Genomic DNA, 12,349 nt, shown 5'->3' on the forward strand with positions numbered 1-12,349 from the left:
TAGTTTACTTGTTTTAAACATTACTACTTTTAGAGTTTTACAATTTACTTATTTTTGTTGGAAGTAATTTTTTAAAATCAAAGTTATGTACTTGATCTCATTTTTTATTTTGTTCTTGTAGATTGCTAAAAGATGTTGCTTCTAGGGGTAAATATGCGGTTGAAGAGAAAAAATTACAATGGAAACAATATGGTTACACCATTCTTTCAAATGGATGGACGAATGGAAGAAACCGAACCATCATCAACTTTCTGGTTCCTTTCAAGGATCAAGTAGTCTTTCTTAAATCCTTCGATGTCTTGGACAAGATAAAGATGGCAAAGACTTTGGCTCTAATGCTAGAGAATGTTGTGATGGAGTTTGGGGCCGAAAATGTGGTGCAAATCATAATCGACAATGCAGTGCCATATGTGGCAGCAGGTAGGATCTTACAAAAAAAAGCATAACACACTCTTTTGGTCTCCTTGTACAACGCGTGTGTAATGTCCTCGTTTTTGGCAGGTCTACGTAATTGATGGAGTTAGCTCATTATAGCAAACCTCGTGAGCTGAAAGGGTGTTTTGGGGGTCCAGCTATAGACTTTCTATATTTAGTAGGTCTATTTTTGGCAGTTGCTATTTTGGCAATGCAGTGGGTGGCTTTGATAGTTGGTCGTCACCTGCGATAAACATGGTTATTAATTTCATGAGCTCTTATTTATTTATTATTAAGTTACATTATTATAATAATGACTTTAAGAGATATTTCTAAAAAGCGTGTTGGAAAGTTTCTAGTGTTGAGTTTTTTTGGGAAACTTCCACAATTTTTGAAGTGGAGTTTTTTAAGAAACTTTGGCCAAAGAAAGGTTATAACTGAGAGCTCATTTCATTGGGAAACGCACACTCGAAATTATATTTTCTTTTTGTGCCTTTGTGGCTTTTTATGATTTCTAACTTGTGAGCCCTTGCTGATGTATAAGGGTCTCGCTGAGAAGTTCTTGGCAATTGTGCTGAAGTATACAAATGGCCAACATCTCCTACTGTGAATTCTGTGGCTAAGGAGAATAATCTTGATCATCATATCTTTCGATGATTGACTGGTTGAGGGTTTCTGAGAATTGTGTATTGAACTGAGATTGGTATCACAACTGTTGTTGAACTCTGCAAGTGTTCAAATTCCTCCTACTGTATTATTGTGTCTAAGACGGATCCACTACTAAGATTATTGTTTGAGCAAGTGAAGGAAAATTAGTGCTACTGTTGAAGATCAACAAGGATCGATTTGAGGGTTGACATTGCAAGGAGTCAAAGTCTGGCAGCGTAATTGTGAGAGTGACACCTAAGAGTGACAAGAGACCAAAGCGTCATTCAATTGAGGATGTATATTCGCCACTTGTCAACCTATGTTTGCAATATACACAAGCTGCTTCACATTCTGTAATTTGCGGCTAAGTACAGGGCACATGTTTGAATTGTTGGGTTGTATTGAGACAATTGTGGCTCACGCAACTCATCCAGTTCATTGCGTTTGGTGATTTGAGGACAATTGCAAGTGGCTGGGAAACAATTAATTGTCTATGATTTATTATTCAGACTGTGGAGGCCACCAAATCATACAAGGAGTTGCAGTTTGGTTTGGGGTGTGGTCAGCAACTAGAGGGAGGCTGTAGCAAATTGGTGAGGATCTATGACTTGTGTTTGGGGCTGAATTCTAATTCATTGTTGTGAGGTCTGCATTGTTAAGAGTTGTGATTACTCTTAGAGCAAGGTATTGGATAAATAGCTTGCCAACCAATTGCAATCCAGGTGCTTATTAGTATTTGTAAATTTGATTAATGTTTAAGAGAATAAAGTGCAATATGGTTTAATTTCCAATTACAATGTAATTGTCCTTATTGGCATTATAAATTCTTTGAAGGTGTTGATACTTTTAGAAAGGGAGAATTCAAAAATTTTAAAATCTCAAAAAAACATAAACTGTGCATCAGCATTTAAACTAGAAGCCAGTCAAGGTTTTTATAGCATGTTGTTGACCTTCTTTTGGGGGATATAGGGAAATTGGATTGGGTGAAACCCGTTGTAGAGGAAGCAAGAAAGAAAACCAAATATATCTACAATCACCCTTAGGTCCTTCGCATGATGAGAGACTTCACCAAAGACAAGGAGTTGGTTAGACCCGCAATCACAAGAATTTGCAACGACTTCTTAATGTTGCAGAGTGTTCTTCATATGAATCCTTTGAGGTAGATGTTTGTGTGTCCAAAATGGCTACAGTCAAGTTATTCAAAGAAGGCCGATGGACAGAGTATTACACGCATTGTCTTTGACATTCAAATTTTTGATCAAGCTACATAAATTGTGGAGGTAACTTGGAAACTTCAAAAAAGTTAAATTTTTTTTTTTCTACTTATTAATCAAGTCTTTCATTATTAATTTATAACCCTACTCTCTGATCAATAATTGTTTTCTACATTTCAATTGTAGGTTGTAAAGCCCTTGGTTAGAGTTCTCTGCTTGGTAGATGGAGACCAAACCCCAATGGAGTCCCTTTATGAGGCCATAGATAGGGCCAAAGAGACTGTAAGAAATAAGTACAAGGGGGAGAGCCTAAAATTTCAGCCCATATGGGATATTATTGATAGGAGGTGGAGCAATCAGCTCCACCAATCTATTCATGCAGTGGGGTATTTCCTCAACCCTTGTTACCACTTCTCTCCATCATATGTAGATCCCAATGGAGAGTCCATGGAGGGCTTCAGTGAATGCTTACAGAGGATGGTACCTAACATTGCAGTGAGAGACCTCGATGTGGAAATGTATCAAAATGCAACAGGAAAACTCTTCTCCTATAATATCCCCAGCTGTATACAACTTCAGCAAACTCCAATTATATCTTAACTAAATAGTTGTTTGACATTTTGTCAAACATTGTTCAAACAACCTCAAATTTCAAATGAACTTTGTTTCTTTGTTTTTGGAAATCCTTCTATATATGTATGCTAGATATATGTGCCTTCCGTGATACCAGTTCAGCTGCCTGTAATTGCTCAATCCATTGCTGTGACCTACTGTGACAAGAAAATATCAGATTCTTGGATATTTCTATGATCGAATAAGTAATAACAGATAATATACAAATTAAACCTTTGCTCTAAACTCTACAAATTCTTCAGAAGAAGCAATCTCTTCTTCTGACGGTGCATCTAATGGAGATTATTAGGAGGTTGCATTCACTGGGAAAATATCAAGGATTGTGTGAACCTGAATAGAAAAGATAAGGATGTTTGTTATTCCCAAGGCGAGTTACCTACACATGGGTGGAGTTCATTAAGAGAGACATTTCTTTCGTGTGGTTATATTTGGGAACCTGAAGTATCATTTCTAGAATTAGAGCAGCATTTTGCACCAACATTAGAGAAATTGTGTTGCACTCATAGAAACAGGTCAAATCCTAACTTGAAAGCACAAGAATGATAGCGACTTCAGATTAGTCTTAAGTTGCCAAGGTGACATGACCATGATTGGAGAATCTTATAACAGGAAAGATTTTGATAAGCCTTTGCTCCTAAATAATGAGATAAGTATTTTCTGATTATTATATCTTGAATATTATCTTTTTTTTTGTATTTTTATAGTCAACCTCTTATTTGTATTTCTATATGTACTATAAGAGCAGTTTTCTGTAGTCGGAATAAAGTAACTATTATGTTTAGTACTTGTTAAAGCTAATCGGGTTGGGTAGTTAGGTGGTGAGGAAATGCGTCGGTTGGTTTCCAACTAACCGACCCTTCTATAAATATTTGGAACATTGGTATTGTACTCATGTTGGTTTTTGGTATTAATAAAGAAATCATTTCCTTGCCTAATAGTATTGTGGTATGAATGGTATGTCCTAGGTTTTACTTTATATGTATCAATTGGACTATTTTGTATATCTGTGAAATTGTGTGATATTCTAATCTACATTTTCCTTGTTCTTTACTTCGTTCCTTGAGGATGTTCTTGCAAGAAGAGAAGAATGGTACATTAGGAATGTTGTTGAGGCATTTTTGCAGGTGATAACATCTAGGAGTATGAAACAAAGTCAAGGCAAGGGGCACTTCTGATGAGAAGGAGAAGACTACAATGGGATTTTGTTCAAATATCAAGATGGTCATATAAATATTTGGTTTAGGACTTGACCTTATGATAGTAGCTCCAAAGTGGTCTTGGATCTAGCACCTTCAACCACATATGAATCATGTCAGATAATAAGAGACTCTTGGAGCAAGATATCTTTGATGATTGAAATTATGAGTATCCTTCTATAGCAAGAGAGAGCCTAATATTTCATCATAGGCAACCTTGGACAAAGAGGTCAAGAGATTGATAAATGTACTTTGTTAAGTGTAGTGGATCTCTGATAGATAAACAATTACAAAATAATGCTTGTAGATAAGTTCTGAATTAAATTATGCAGAATAAAAGTACTTATTTCTAACTGTGACTTGCAACAAAATCTTTGACAGTCTTCCTCCTTCAGCAATGGTTGATGCATTGGATCGCTGTATAACAAACGAGGTGAAGGTGATAACAATAATATTAAACAATATTGATATTTCTCTGCAGGTACTCAGATGCCTTGGATTGATGCTTTTCACTACGGTAGTGAGTAAGTATATATATAGGCAGTGAAAGACATGACTCCGAAGAGTCATGTATCTACATGGCCCAAGAGCCACATAGGGACATGCCTCTTCGGAGGCATGTTAGTTAAGAATAACTGCCCAAAACAAGTTTATAAGCCACCGCCTGATAATACATCAAGGGCCCGATAATGATCAATACATGATAAAGGCAAAGCACGGGGTATGAGACCCGATACAAGCAAGACATTAAAGTCGCTAATAATATGAAGCCTAACCAATATAAGTTGGTCAACAATATGCTTTCTTCACTGTCAATAATTCAGATGCTTATATCTCTGTGATGCATAGCAAGCAGTGGTAGCATAAGAGATTCATGTTTTGCTTCTTCTGACACTAAACATTAACACTCCCTCTTTAGCTAGGGAGAAGTAAAACATTAATTAAATCAGGGTCATCATATAAGCAACACAATATGAACAATAAACGATCTCTACTTGCACTTGAGCAATGTCTAGAGATAGGATATAAAATCTCTACTTGCACTTAAGCAATGTCTAGAGATAGCACACATAGTCTCTACTTGCACTTAAGCAATGTCTAGAGAAGTTCATGGCACACTCATGATCTCTACTTGCACTTAAGCAATGTCTAGAGATGTTCATGATACACATATGATTTGTTACTTATGATCTCTAATTGTCCGAAAACAATATCTAGAGATGTCATGATAACAGGACTATCATTTGTAAAATCGTCACCTTGCAAAGATTACCTTCTTTTTGTTATCATGGTGTCCGGTAGATTCCAATCCAAAGAACCATGATGGTAGGCCTATCATATGTAAGATCGTCACCTTACAATGATTACCTTATGTTTATAAATGCCAATGAAAGATAGTCACCTTTCATTACATATCTGAAACAACAATTATATAATTAGATATAGATTGAAATCAAAATATCAAGTTTTACCTTTGAAATATTTCAATTTAACATTTCCCTTTAGAACTTCTCCTCATAGAGAAGATATCATCCATAAGGGATTGCATCTCAAAATTTCTCCCTCTGAATATTGATCCTGGGATGTCAAGTCCTCTATTACTTCCTTAGAAACTCTTTTTTCCCAAGAATGCTTGTCAAACTCATCACTCTCTCATGATATATGTAGGAGTAGGCCCATTAACATCATGCAGTCACCCACATGGATTTCTAGACTCCCTCTAAGTATCAATCTTCTAAGCTTCAGCATTGCCTTTGAAGAAGTGTCATACTCCCTCTTAATGTAGAAGGATCTCATAATCTCAATCATCAAAGATACTTGCATTAAGAACCACACTTTATCCATCTTGATTATCAAGGTCTTTGGGACTACTATCATTAGATTTAGTTTGTACAATATTTGGTAGCATATTGAAGTACCAACCTTCTTTTCCTGTAAGAATATCCTCAAACATAAAGGAAAAGATCAAAGCAAATGACCCTTGTAGTATGTATAGAATTACAAATAAATAAATAGATAAATATAAAAGATATAAGTACTTATCTGCCCATGAGGGTCATGGAATATCTCCTTTTCTAAGTATGGTTCAAGTGGGAATGGAACATTGACTATTATTCCCCTCACAATGGAAAATTCCCACTCATTCTTATATTGTTTTGTATCAAATATGATAACTTCTTTTTTAAGTTCGAACTTGCTCTTTTTATCCAATCCAAACATTCATTTAGAAGCAAACACAATCTCATCCATAATATGCCAATATCTTGATTGAGTATGATTGTGCCACTTGAATGACTCTATAACTCATACGTCAAGTATCATTTCTCGTAGATGATTCAAATTAAGTCACCACTTTCATATGATGTACACAAGGGTAGGGCTATTAAGATAACAGTGTTGCATGAATTATAATCCTCTTGACTGTTACAATTTATTGATCATTTAAGATTCTATCACAACATGGTTTACTCCTCTGAATCAATATGATCGAGATCACTAAAGATTGATTGAATCACATCCCCTATCCACTCTATCTCTTTTAAGGTTGTCTCTAATGAAATGTCAGACTCCTTCTAAATCTCAATCTCCATCTTCCTGTAGTAACAACCTCAGAAGAAAAAAATCAAGGCACACAGCTCATATAGAAATAGGAGATAATACTCAAGGATAATAAATAATTCTGCAAAATTTTATAAGATCATCCCAATATAATATAGATAAATGTGTATACTCTGAACATAAAGTATATCGTCCATTTTCTATATATATTATGATCTATATTTGAACATATAGAAATACCAAAAAATATTGATTAGGATGTTAGTAAATTTATCTCATATCTATTACTAACAACATAAATTTTATAACACAACTCTTTATTTTATATATTTTGATAATAAAATCAAGTTAACATAATACTTAATTTTTATTCATAACATAATACTCAATAATAGTTAATTCGTAGATATTTATATAATATGAATTAATAGATTTATAACATTGGAATAAAACACAATATATATCATACCTTCACTTTACCATTTTAAATTCCATGATGGATCACCTCAGATTTAGGCTTGCTACACTTAATCACTAATAAATTGGTCTTTAGAAAATCTCGACATTGAGTGAGGGCATTGTTATGAAGATTTCATTTAATATAAACAATGTTTTGTTTGTCTTCCTTTGCCACTAAATAGCATCCTCAGTCTTTTCCCTTCCTTCAAGGTTGCCTTAATAACATGACAGGCTCCCTCTGAATCTCAATCTTGTTTACCTTACCAATCTCATTTCCCAATATTCCAATCACTCATTTAGAAATGGCTTCATTGCCAATGTCTAAATAGTGGCGGGGGCTCATTCTCATTTTGATCGGGACCACAATCCAAACTCATCATATTTATTCTTAAATTTCACTTCTTCATTCATTTGGTTATCTTAATTTGGATTGTGCAACATCCTCTATGCTTATCCTCGGTATTTGCATTTGAGGGTAGGTTTGTATGCGTCCACAATCTCTTTAATAATCTCCAAATAAGTTTAAATGATGTTACATATATTTCTTTCATCTCCACTCACATGAGGTTTAATTCATGGTACAAAATTTAATCAATCTTGTTAGTAGCATTCGCTAAAAGTAATTCTAGATCACATCTATATGCCCTTGTCATTGGTTATTGTCATCGTTATTATCTTTTGTGTGTGACTTCTGCAATTGAAATCTCTACTTAATACCTATGTGATTATCATTCTCTTTATGCTTCGTTGCCAATATTGAATAATGACTTGGTATTCCACGTTGTTCATAAAAGCTAAATATAACTTTTGCTGAGATGATATATGCCTTTTCTATATATATGTTTCTTATAGATTACCCAAATTTCTTATACTAGGTCATTCTCTATCTTCTATTTAATAGACTGCCATCAATAAGTGTATATATCTACCGCTTCAAGGGTTATGTGTACTCTCTGATATATGTCTTTGGTTTACAACCTTGATACATTAATCTCCTTGCCCCAATGATGTAGAATGATATTTTCTTGACTGTTTCTAAAGCTATTCAAATCCAAATGGTACTATCCTTACCCTATTCTAATTTTTCATTCTAGATTATTTACAAAGAATGCCGAGAGCGTTATCGTATTTGGCTTGACTTTATAATATTATAACTGAATTTTATTTTTCAACTAAAACTTTGATGTGACCAGTATTTTCCAGATCTGTATGGATCTCCATGTAAATCAAGTGAAAGCAGACTCACACCTATGCGGCACTTGTCTTCATGTTTGGTTGTTGTTCACATTCTTCCTCATTGGTTGTGGTCAATATTTTGTGGCCAAGGGGGTTCCACAGTGATTCATCAACCACAAAAGTTGATATCAAGTAGTAAGTCAGCAAGGGCAATAGAAGAATGAACGCGCGAGTTGCAGTAACTTGGAAACTCGGAGTCCCACACTTGGCTGTGAGGAGTGACGATAAGAGAACATCCCAGTGCTTCACTATGAATATCATCAGTTCTTCATATGGGTTTGACAATATTTACATAATCTTTCCTTGTACATTCAACTTGGCAGGATCAACGTGTCTTTTGTTTATAGCACCTACCAATTTCGCCACAATCTTCTGTATGCAGATCAGACACCTAAAGCTATGAAGGCTCGCATCGTATCAGATTCCCTGTGAATCATTCCCTCCCGATCCATTGACATCCAAATCATTATTTCCATTTATATATAGAGGCTTGTAAGTAGAGCTCAACCTGAGAAACGTAGATACGACTATGATTCAATCGTATTCCCTATCCAGCAAAGGGTTTCCTTAATTTGATAACTCCACATGAATACTGATAACCTTATGAACATCTATTTTTCTCTGAGAATAACTCCCCTAGAATAGTAACACTGCTTTGATACCATGTTAAGTATAGTGGATCTCTGATAGATAAACAATTACAAAATAATGCTTGTAGATAAGTTCTGAATTAAATTATGTAGAATAAAAGTACTTATTTCTAACTGTAACTTGGAGCAAAATCTTTGACAGTGTTCCTCCTTCAGCAATGGTTAATGCATTGGATCGCTGTATAACAAAAGAGGTGAAGGTGATAACAATAATATTAAACAATATTGATATTTCTCTGCAGGTACTCGGATGCCTTGGATTGATACTTTTCTCTATGGCAGTGAGTAAGTATATATATAGGCAGTAAAAGACATGACTTTGAAGAGTCATGTCTCTGCGTGGCCCAAGAGCCACATAGGGACATGCCTCTTTGGAGGCATGTTAGTTAAGAATAACTGGCCAAAACGAGTTTATAAGCCACCGCCCAATAATACATCAAGGGCCCGATAATGATCAATACATGATAAAGGCAAAGCACGGGGTATGAGACCCGATACAAGCAAGACATTAAAGTCGCTGATAATATGAAGCCTGACCAATATAAGTTGGTCAACAATATGCTTTCTTCACTATCAATAATTCAGATGCTTATAGCTCTGTGATGCATAGCAAATAGTGGTAGCATAAGAGATTCATGTTTTGCTTCTTTCGATGCTAAACATTAACATACTTGAAGCTTCAAAAGGGAACCACGTTATCTTAATATCTAGTGTTGTCAAGCTAGGGGATAAATCAACAATTTTCACTCATGTTACTTTGAATCAAGGTATGCTTCCTTGACAGAGGAAGCAGATAGAGGATATGCTTCAGTTAACTTTTGAGGATCTTAGCCATATTGATTCAGAGGCAGTAGACCACGTCAAGATGGACTCTCTAGTGATCAAGAAACTGTAACAGTCAGAGGACTATGATTCATGAGATGAAGTTCCATAGGTGTAGACCAAAAAGGCCTTTATGTGGATGCCTAAACCATAGATGACTACTCAGAATGCTATTCATTTAGAGTGCATTATCACTGAAGAACTAACTACTAATATTTTCTCCAAAGCCTTCAGCTAAAGTGAAGTTTGTACATTATTAAAGACGAGCTTGGAGTTATGGGTTAGAGCCCTTAAAAAGAAAGTCAACATCAGTAATTTACTAAGATATACCTTAATGCATTCTTCTCTGTGAAAGAGAAGTTTAGAGGTAAAAACACTTGTTCAACCCTCTAGAAATATTCATGGGGGACCCACCCTCTGATATGGTTCATGGCGGATGTCATGTGAGATATTACATGATATTGTGAAAACTTCGAGTACGGTTACTATTGTACGGTGACAATCTTAACAATAGTTTAACTTGCTATCATGATGGACATCATATGGATGATGTCTATGGAGATCATGACAATGCATATCTCTTATGTAACTATGTAATTAGTTACTGAGATATTGCATGGTGGATACTATGAAACTTAGTATTAGTAGAGAAACCATGTGCAAATATCTTCTTCAGTAGGCATCACGAGACTTGATGTCAGCGCACATGCCAAGAAAGATATAAGTATGGTGAATATCTTGTGGCTGAAGTTCATGAATGTACCATACTCATGATGTTATCGTAAGGTAACAATAGTACACTGTGTTGTTTTTTGGGATAGAAATGATCCTCCCTAGCTAAGAGGGAGAGTTAATGATTGTAGCTTTGATCGGATGACTCCAATCAATAAAATCCAATGTTTGAATGGCCTATAAGCCTTAAAGATTTGATATCTATCATTCACTATTATTATCACAGAGCATCCATTATTGATAATAAATTATTAGGTAGATATAATATATATGTATGTACACTATATAAAAGAGATATATATATATATATATACACTTTACATATTTATACTATCTATATATATAAATTATTATCATATATTATAATCATGATAATAACTTAAGCAAATATCATTTGTGATAACTAATGTGAGTTAAGATATTAACAAGAGACATGTCTCTATGGGAGACAGACCTCTTAATAGCATATACATATTCATTGACAAAGTAACAACACACACAGATATCAATAAGTACTATTACAGGTTACAGATGCAACATATCAAGTATAGTCAGCACATACATCTGAAGAACAATGATTAAAAATTGAAATTCCTATTTCCTATAAAGCCTATTAAACTTTGGGAGAAGACCCATCCAAGTGGAACATTTTTTCAATTGTGTGATGTCAAATGGTATCACATGTACTAGTGGAGAGATTTGAGGATATCGTCAACCATATTCCTAACTGAGAAAAACAGCCCTAGAATGTGTGTTGGAGAAGAAGCAGGTCATTACGTGCTCACTCTTGAAACTGCAGTTTTGATATACAATGGCATCTGAGATCATTAGGGCAGTAAACATGAGATTTGAGAGCTTGACCATGTACAATGAGAAATCAGAAAACTTTACCACATGCATACAAGTGGCATGATTATCCCAACGGATGGAGGAGTGAAAATCATAAATATGGGGAACTTTTGTATGCTTGAAGGCCAAGTATACATGTGTGTCTAGTGGAAAGGTCATATAAAGTAGGTCAGAAGGGTTTGTGAGTAAGAACATATTCCATCATAAGTAAAGAGATGCATAGCATGGGTGAAAGTTTTGCTGCAGAAATGGGAGTGCAAAGGATGCAACTGATTTGTTTTAAACAAGCTACAAGCATGCTTCAACAGAGGCTAGTCAGGATGGTGTTCCTAGCACTGGCCATCAGCTTCATGGACTATGTCCCCACTTCGATATGCCACACTGATAGCCAGCATGGACAAGTGTGGGAACCCATTCTGGCATGTCATGTCTGCTGATTTTCATTCATCTTATGATTTATAATTTTGTCCAACTCCTTTATCATAAGGCATTTTTCCTTCATTTGTTCTTTTCTCTTCCTAAGGATAATGTAATCTAGTGTGTGCTCGGCACCTACAGTAACTCTGCAAATGCTAGTGTCTTGACATCTTCTGTCCGTAGAATTTTTATTCTACTTGTCTGTTTTTAGCAAAGAAGTAGATAGCAATGGAACCTCCATTTATCCATCAAAACGAAATCATAAAATATACACAAGAATTAAATGGAAGTTTTGACATGAGCACAAATTCAATAATATAGTAAACAAAACAGAAAGAATACCAAAACAGCTATATGGATCACTATGATTTTGAATGTGAAAGATGCACCACCTAGATTTATATATTTTAAACAGGAAATGAAATCCAAACGAGTTGCGGATATAGTTTACCCACGCAGATCACCATCTATCTTTCAAAATCACAATTAAATGCATGTTTATTGGTTGAATAATTACTAA

At 35.0% G+C, this 12,349-nt stretch overlaps 1 protein-coding gene across 3 annotated transcripts in view; it reads right to left on the reverse strand.

The window, feature by feature from the left end:
- Window positions 1-12,349, reverse strand: part of LOC149542269 (ribose-phosphate pyrophosphokinase 1) — a 170,272-nt gene that overhangs the window by 5,611 nt on the left and 152,312 nt on the right. The window lies entirely within an intron of this gene.

Source organism: Cupressus sempervirens, chromosome 8 (genome assembly GCF_028749045.1).
Source record: "Cupressus sempervirens isolate cs-2001-9-10 chromosome 8, ASM2874904v1, whole genome shotgun sequence".
NCBI classification, from domain to species: Eukaryota; Viridiplantae; Streptophyta; class Pinopsida; order Cupressales; family Cupressaceae; genus Cupressus; species Cupressus sempervirens.